This window comes from Adiantum capillus-veneris, chromosome 19 (genome assembly GCF_014529385.1).
Source record: "Adiantum capillus-veneris isolate H3 chromosome 19, ASM1452938v2, whole genome shotgun sequence".
Classification (NCBI taxonomy): domain Eukaryota; kingdom Viridiplantae; phylum Streptophyta; class Polypodiopsida; order Polypodiales; family Pteridaceae; genus Adiantum; species Adiantum capillus-veneris.
Genome location: NC_140949.1, coordinates 135379434 through 135389134, shown reverse-complemented (window position 1 = coordinate 135389134; position 9701 = coordinate 135379434). Strand labels below are relative to the sequence as shown.

The 9701-nt window shown below is 38.0% G+C and overlaps 1 pseudogene; it reads left to right on the top strand.

The window, feature by feature from the left end:
• Nucleotides 1-1538: 1538 nt before the first annotated feature.
• On the top strand, nt 1539-3403 carry LOC147434921 (uncharacterized; annotated as a pseudogene).
• The last annotated feature ends 6298 nt before the right edge of the window (nt 3404-9701 follow it).

The following is a 9701-nucleotide window of genomic DNA, read 5'->3' as shown; positions in this document are numbered from 1 at the left end:
AGGTGGAGAAGGGAATCGCGGGCACCTGTGAGCTGTGTGTGGGTTGGTTTGCTCGCTTGACCGAAGCCGTTTCTGTGTTCTTGAGTACATGTGCGAGAGTCAAGAGCGACAATGTGTGTGAGTTTTGGCCTCAACAGTCAGCACTCATTGAGTGGAGTGAGTGAGTGCGCGCGCGCTCTGTGATGCATTTAATTTCAGAATGTGTGGTCAAACATCTTCATGTCCTCCTCACCATGGCAGTTGTGGTATTGAAGCCCCCAACAGAGGATGCTTAATGGGTTGCCAAGTGCTTTTCTGCCCTGTTTTGACAGAGGGTCCCATGGTTTCGTCTCCATGGCAGTTGTGGTATTGAAGCCCCCAACAGAGCCTGCTTAATGGGCGCTAAGTGCTTTTCTGCCCTGTTTTGACAGAGGGTCGCATGGTTTCGCGCTTGGATCTGCAGGCATGAAAGATGTTGAGGTTCACCCACAACAGCTGCACGATTGTCAATGGCACATTGCTTGATAACACCGCTGCGACAAAGTTCATTAAGTGTTGTCACATTTACGGTGAGCTGAAAATGGAGGAGCTTCTGAATGTTTTGAAGTTGATAGAGGGACCCACCCTCACCGCCTTCACCACAGATGCGAAGTTGTCATCGAGGATGATGATGTCGGAGCTTTTCTTTACAACTCCTGTTTCTTAGATCCATTGAAAGGTCTATGTATATATTATTGAATGGACTGACATTTGCAAATGGCCCTTCTGTTGTGTGTGTGTGTGTGTGTGTGTGTATGTGTGCTCGTCTATTGTGCATGTTATATGCTACTGTTTTGTTTGACTATCGAGCAGAATGTGGTCGTCTATTGTGGATGTTATGTGCTGCTGTTTTGTTTGATTATCGAGCAGACTTTACATGCAGATTTCGGTTTTACCAGCTTGTATTTGGGTTAAGTCCTATTTTATCATATGCGATATTGAAAATAATCAAGCCAGCAGGTGTTATATTCGACTAAGTTAATTGGTTATAGGAAATGAATGTTAGGCTACCTTTGCATTCAAATCATCAAATTTATTCTTGTTTTTCTTAGATTATTGTAAACTTAAATTTAGTGTGTGAAATTTGATTTTGTCTTAAAGTTTTCTTTATTAAATCTTTACTTAAAACAATAATTGTTTTTTGAAAAAAGAAATGGCTCCAATCATTATTCACTAGCTTCACGCTTTGATTAAATTAATGAAATGATTTTTTATGAATAAGAACTTTTTATAGTGGTACTTATAAATTTTTATAAAATATTTTTTTTTTTAAAATGTCATGATTGTTTTGTAAGCCTCATAAAGGCATTATTTAAAGACCAAGATATTTATTGCTATGCATGAACGTGAAGGCTTTTAACTTTACTCTCCTAACTCTCTTTATAAGCTTCCTAAAGCCACAACTCTTTCTATCCACTGCTCTGCCTAGTAAACTCTCTATATTTCTAAGTATCAGCTAGCTCATCTTATCTCTCTCGAAGGTTGAGTATCAACCTGCTGCTTACAAGCTCAACATAACCATGGATACATCAATGGATGGTTAGTACTATCTATTTTGAGTTGTGTTTGATGTCTTTCTTGAGTTGTGTTTGATATTGTTCAAGAGCTAGAGCTTAAACTATTTATTTGTTTAGATGTGGCTGCTCATGAGATTCCATTCTCTCCACTTCTAGATTTTGATCCAACACCACCAACACTACCTTCCAAGGCTCTTGACAGTGCTGCACAACAGCCAACCTTTCACCCTCTCCTAGGTTGAAAAGTCGGAGTCTTGGGTCTTCTCCCATATCCAAAAACATAAGTCCTAAGGGATGTGTAAAGAAAGCATCCATGTCTTTGAAAAAGGCTTTCCAAATCGCTAGAGGTGAATGTTAAGCTATTTTTTGCTTGATACTGTTGGCCAAGATTATTTCTTTATAATCTTGTTTCTTTTTAGGTAAAGCATCTAGGTCCTTGGCAGATTCTGCATTCTCATCTCCCTTGGTTAAAGATGATGACTTGAAAGAGGACTTAAATGTTGAGTCTTTTTCTTCTCAGTTGGCCATTACGCCAGCGCTAAGGCTTTTAACCGTCTCTGAATTATCAGAAACTGTGAATTTTAGATTTGCTTTGGAAGGAAAAGCACTCAGCAAATATCGTACTTACAAAATACCCAAGTCAAAATTTGGTAGATACTTGCGTGCAGACCTGCTAGATAGAGAGTCTCGTCACACTGTTACCTTTGTTGTGACTGAAATTTACCTTTCCGACTTTGTTGAGGCATTTGCTGTGAATGACTATGTTCGAATAGAGGGAGGTTGTGTGAAGAGAGCCGTAGTAAAAGATGGTGGGACATGTTTGTGGGCATTATATGCTGATGCTACTACATTGGTCATAAAAGCGGAGCCTTTTGATTGCTACCTCCAACTTTACCATGAGCAAAAGATCAAGGACTTGCTCTCCCAAGATGCTATTGATAATGACTTCGTTTCAACAATAGCATTTATAGTTGTGAAGGTGGAGAACACTATTAAAAGTGACGGCACTCCAAGCTATCGGTTGACCGTTGTTGATGGGCCATCAACAAGTGATCGAGCTAGTGTAAGAATCTCTTCACTCTTGTGTGCTAATAAGCTTTACTAAAACTTCACTCATTTGTTTACGTGTTTTGGCCAGCTTCTATTTGTGCCTACTAGACGTGTTGACTACCAACTTATGGTACATGAGGTTAAAGCTAAAGGCTTTTACACTTGTGTTGCTCGCAACATCAACATTTTCAAGCAGCTATCCAATACTTTAAGTGTTGTGGATGCTACAATATTCTGTTCACTTCCTGATTCTCTCTCCAATCTGTTTCAAGAATATTTGCACAAACAATTTTCCAATTTGGGCTTTGGGAAGAAGGTAAAAAATCTCACTTTGCAAGGTTTTGCAGCTGCATTTTTTTACTTGGCTTTATTTGTAGGTGTTTGGCACTTTGGAGATTGCAAGCGTGAACAGTTTGGATGTTGAATGCTCTTGTGGATTATGCAAGGGAACAAATGTTAGTCGTCAAGCCATTAACCCTTTTTGCTACACTTGTGGTATGAAAACACAAATTGTAAAGTCTCCCTTGCTGCCTGCTAGAATCTATCCTCAAGATGGAGTGTTCGTTGCTGTGATTTTACAAGGTGCTATTGTTGACTCCATTCTAGGCTTTTCCCAACCGTTTTTACACTACTTTGAGCATAACCTAGTAGAGCTGAAATCTTCCTTGATTAACTTCAAAAAGGCGGGCTGGTTCACAATCGACAAGGGGGGTTCGGTTGTTGCATTCAAAGAAGAGTGAAACCTTGCTTTATCACCATTTTGCAGCAGTTACGACTATGGATTTGCAATTTTATGCGGATGGCCAACTTATGTATAGGCTCTCAGATTTTGAATCCTCTTTTTCTGATAACAAAGATGTTTTGGAACCACTTTTGTATATTTTCCATTCCCAAATATCAATTCAGTCTTTGGAATGTACACTCTCAGATATGCTTGTGCAAGAAATTGAATCAAGAAATGCGGATACTATTAAAGTTTGCATTAAGTCATGGTTTTCTGATAAGCACTTTGTGTCATCTAACTTGAAAGAACTTATCTTGCCGTTGCTGCGCACTCGTCAATCATCTTTGATGATAAGTGTTGAATTAGTTAAAAAGGTTTGTAGCCTCATGCACGCAACATGCAAAATATGTGTTTTTCAAGCAAGAGTTTTCACTAATTCTATCTTTGTTGGTGGTTCGGAATGTGCTTCCTCATCTTTTCTTCCAACACTAGTAGCCTTGAATAGAAATGGTGACTACTTTTGGTTTCCTGTTGGGCCAAAGCCTCATAAACGTATGCGTTGTGTATGGAGTCAAGATGCCACATCACAATTGGCTGCATTGATTGGAACAAACAATGGTAGTTCTCATCAAATTGCAAAGAAATTCTTAGACTTGCATTCAACCTCTTTTTCTTTAAATCAAATCAAGACCAAGATATACAACATGTGTAAGTCATCAAGAATCCATCAACTAAGCAAGCTTGAGTCTTCCACGAAATCTTCATTGTTTGCAAAAAACATAGAAGATGTGCCTGCATATCCTTGTTCATCTTGCAACTCTCTTTTGTTTCATCATAACCTTCACAATGTCACAAAACCAGAGTTTGCATTCTTGAGACAAATACAACAGTTGCCTATTTGTGGAAATGTTGGATTCCAAGTTTGTTACTCATGCAAATATGCATTAAAAAAGAGACAACAACCAATGTTTTGTATGGTGCAAAGTATGGAATTTGTATGTAAAATACCTAGTGTAGAAACATTGAACACAATCGAGAACCATCTTGTGTCATTGCGAATACCATTTGCACAAATACGTGAGCTGAACTTTGAAGGTCAGTTTGGTTTACGTGGAAGTATTGTAAATGTAATGGCAGACTTGTCTCGAGTGCAAAAAATGTTTCCGCGATTTCTTAGTGAAGAAGCTTCTATCTTGGTAGAGATCAAACAAAAACTCAGTTATGACCATGCTTACCTTGGTGGTATTGTGCGTCCAACTTTTGTGCATCGTGCATTGGTGGACCTTCTAAAAACACTATTATATATTGAGTATGGCGCCACAATTGACACCTGTTGGGTAACCAATTTTACAGTTCAAGCAGATATCATTTGTTCTCCACAACAAGAATTTGATGAAGACATAGATGCAACAGACACATTGGTGCATGGCATTTATAGTGCTCAACAAGTTGTTGATCATAATGCTCAAGTTGCAATTGTTGCTCCTTGTGAAGGATTTACACCTTTGACTGTTTTTTATGATGATTGCTGTGAAGAATTGTCATTTCCAGCTTTGTTTTTTGGCCAAAAAAGAAAATATCACTTGCTTGCAAAGAAAAATTATCAAAAGACGGCACAATGGGAATTAAAGAATGCAGATAGACGATATGCTAAATGTGTTGAGAATCTTTTCTTCAAAACAATGAAAATTATCATCTTGAAAGTGCTTGGTTCTATTTGGGTTCGTTTGCAAAAGGGAAAGCTTCATGGCAAGCAATTGCAAGCAAAAGATGTTCAAGAAAACACCAATATTGAACAATTGCTATCATCAGACCTTGGCTACCATGATTTTGAGTCATTGCGTACATCAACTGATTACAAGGCAAAGCTTAAGCGAAATGTATTCGCAATGATTCGCCAACTAGGCCAACCAACCTTCTTTGTCACATTTTCATGTGCAGAACAAAGATGGCAACCCTTAATAGATTGTTTGTCAAAGTTAAATCCTCATATCATATAAACAGAGCACCCAAACAAAGCTTCGTTCATTCGTGCACTTGTTTGTTCTGATCCTATCACAATTACTCGATATTATGTGCATAGATTTCAATCAATGAAAAAAGAATTGAAACGCAACAATACAATCATTGGTGAATTAACAGATTATTTCTTTGTCACCGAATTTCAACATAGAGGAAGCCAACATGACCATGGATTTCTTTGGATAAAAAATGCACCATTATTTGGCATTGAAAGTGATGATGAAATAACACATTTCATTGACATGCACATCACTACTAACAAGGACTTCTTGGACGAGGCTCTCAGGAGTGTACAAACACACCACCATCGCAAGACATGTAGAAAACGGAAAACTCTTTGTCGTTTTGGCTTTTCAGGCCCACCTTCACATCAAACAATCATAATGCATCCAATAACAACATCTGCAATTGAGAAGGAAAATCTCTTGGCAAAAAATAGATTTATTAATAATCAACTGCAAGCTCTTGGACATGAACCAAATATCTCATTTAATGATTGGTTGATTTCCTTGCAAATGACTGAGGATGAATATATCAAATCTCTTTCTGTCAACATCACAGAACCGACACTATTGTTGAAAAGAAATTTAAAAGACATCTACACAAACAACTTCAACAAACAATTGTGCAATCTATGGGATGGAAACATTGATGTCCAATTCATATTCAATGGCCATGGCATTGCTGCATATTGCACATCATACATGACCAAAAATGACTCCACTACAAGCAAAACAATCAAACATATACTTAAAATTGCAAACAAACCAACATGTCAACATTTGAGTGATTAAAGAAAATTGGTAATGCATTGATCAACACACAAGAGATGACGTCACAACAAGCCACATACATATCTCTTTCATTGCCATTGCATAGTGCTAGTAGACAATTTGTCTTCATTAATGCAGATTACGAAAGCCAACGGACATTGCTATTGAAACGGCGAGCTATGTTGAATTCTTTGGATCCTGAAAACACGAACATTTTCTTTGAGGATTTAGTCACCAAATACACTCGACATTCAAGTAATCTTGAAGACATATGCTTGGCTGACTACGCTAGCAATTACCAATGCATTCACGGCTCCCCACGTAAATCCAAGAAACCTCGAGTCATTAGATATGCTAATTTCACTCTGGAGAAAGATGCGGAAAGACATTACCATGAACTTTGCTTGCTCTTTTTGCCATTTGTTGGTGATGAAAAAACTTTCGAAACAAATGTTGCCTCTTGGAAAGACAAGTACAACTCAAACTATCCGATCATATATGAGAACCGCCAAAAATACTTTAAATTGGAAGTGCATCCAACTACCAGTCAATCAACTTCACTGCATGCGTCTTCAGCACTTGCAAATAGTGATGCCTTCAAGTATGACTTGAGCCTTGATATTCAACCAACAAAACCCAATATAAAACCTTTACCTTCCTTTCGAAAGCTAGCACTAGACAACAATGAATACCACTCGCTTGTTTCCAAGCTAAACATTGAACAACGCTCCCTTTTTTATGACATAATGATTAGAAAGCGACTACATCCAAAAGAACCAATCCACCTTTTTCTAACTGGAGGTGCAGGCACAGGAAAAACTTTCACTTTGCAAGCACTTGTGCAAGGCTTAATCCGTCATTATAGTGCTTCCTTGGAATTTGATGTCGACTTGCCAACAGCATTATTAATGGCATACACAGGGAAAGCAGCTTTCAATCTCGGAGGCACAACAATTCACTCAGCCTTACGTTTGCCACTTGTGCTCCATGCAAATATTTCTCTCGCATCTGAAAGTCTTGCAAAGCTGTCACAATTGTATAAGAATGTCAAGTTGGTCGTCTTTGATGAAGCATCTTTGATTGGGAATAGACTGTTCCATATTGTAGACACAAGACTACGATCAATCAAACATAATCACATACAACCATTTGGTGGTTTAGACGTCATCTTCTGTGGCGACCTATGTCAAGCAAGCCCAGTTCGAGATTGTTGGATATTTAGCGAGCCACAAGATTCCCTGCAACTACTCTCGCCTTCCTTTTAGCACACACATATAAAATGTCATGAGTTAAAAAAAACAATGCGTCAATCAAATGAAGATTTTGTCACAATTCTCAATAGAATTCGAAAAGCAGAGCACACTATCAAAGATTTGTGCATGCTGAACACTAATCACATCAATACATCGTTTGACAAATTGACAACACCTCATTTGTACTTCACCAATAACTTAAAAAACTCACACAATTGTCTTGTTTTCAACACTTTGCCAACTCAACCATACATCATCCATGCAAAAGATGTCTTTCATAAGACTTGTTCAAAAAATCTGCCAAACAATCCACAAACCACTGCAGGTTTATCTTCAATCCTAGAACTCAAAGAAGGAATGATTGTAGAGATTTGTGCAGGGAATGTTGGCATTTATGACGGGCTTGTTAACGGTGCAGACGGAGTCCTCAAACACATAGAAAGCAAAGGTACATCCCATCTTGCATGGATAGAATTCTTTGACCACCTCACGGGTTTGAAACAACGAAATGAAAACCAACGACTATACAAGATTCATGTTAACCCCCAATGGACACCTATTTTTCAACCAACAAAAGAAATGTCAAATAGGTCGAAGTGCATTGAACACAATATCTCGAACTCAGCTTCCAATCCAAGCAGCAAATGCACGCACCATCCATAGATCACAAGGCTTAACAATGACTACAGTGGCATTTGATCCAACATCAATAAATTCACATGGTTTGATTTATACAGCTCTTTCTCGTATAAAAGATCCAACAAATCTTCACATTCTCAAACCAATCCAACAAAGTCAAATCAAAATCGACAAGAATGTTCTCAATGAGCTAGACCGCCTAAGAAAAGAAGCAAAGTGGCAATATTTGACAAGATTTCCATTCACATACAAGGACACACATCATATCATACAATCATTGAACATTGTGTCTAGTCACAAATATCTCAAGTTCATCAAGGACGACGCAAACTTCTTCACTTCTTATATTTTATGCTTCCAAGAAACAAAACAAAAAGCTCCATTTAATGATCTTGAACCAAACATCCACCATATCCACCATTACAACAACTTTGGTCTCTCAATCTACTATAAAACTACAATCATTTTGCACTCTTCAAAGACAATCTCAACTCAAGGCATAGAAATCATTCAAGCTATATTCCACCTAAACCAAAAACTTCAATGCGAAATCATATGTGTTTATAAATCTCCAAAAGCTTCTACAACCTCTTTGCTAGCACTACTCTCCAACCTAATGAAACAATCCCATCATAAACAAATGACTGTCATCATTGGAGATTTCAACATTGACAATAACCCAACAAATAATCAATACCAACAATTGCAAACAGAGTTCCAATCACATGGCTACACACAACAAATCCATCATATCACAACTATCTACAATTCAAAACTTGACCACATATGGATCAAATATCCTCCTAGCTCCTTGATAGCAAATACAAGATTTTGTTTTTGGTCAGATCATTCATCCACACATCTTTTGCTCCCAAAATGATTCATATCACTCCTTATCACTCTCCACTAATCCCTCCCCCCCCTCAATGTCTCCAACCAAAACAAACAACCACCTCCTCACGCAAATCAAGACAACCATCCCTTTTCAATATCTTCATTTGATACCATACTCTATCATGTAATCCCCATAAAACTTCATGTATATCTCAATTAAAATTCACCTTTGAACTTTTTTGTAATTTTATCATAGGCAGGCCTTGTGATTTTATCACTTGTTTTTTTAGAGAGAGAGAGAGAGCGAGAGAGAGGAAAATTGGAAGCCCCTGGGTCCAATATTGAGTCCAAGACATAGTAAGCTAGATATAGCTCAAATTGCATATTGAGTCTCTGAATGAGGAGATGAGGAGTTGTCAGAGAGAGCTAGAGAGAGGAACGTTGGACACCTTTGTAGCCAATGGAAAACAGATGCAGAGCGCCTAATTGGAAGAGGGATTTCATGAGCCCGTGAGTTCACTATGTAAATTGCATATAGCACGTGCAAACAAGAGGTATTTAAATAATCCCTTACCTGTATATTTTCAAGTATTATATGTGTCCCTTATGTATGCATTTTTGTTAAAAAACTAGCCCATATGTATGAAAATTTTCACTTTCTCGATTAAAAAACATTACCCTTTATGTAAGTACATTTTTTTAAAATATACCTAATTATAAACCCCTTATTTTGTTCGCACGTGCTATTTTACATATTTCCTAGTGGACGTCCCAAGGTCATGAGTATGTGTCCATGAGCAGTATGTGTGTCCAATTTTTAAAATAGGGAATAGGCGGAATTTTGCCCCCCCCCCCCCCCCCCCCCCCCTTT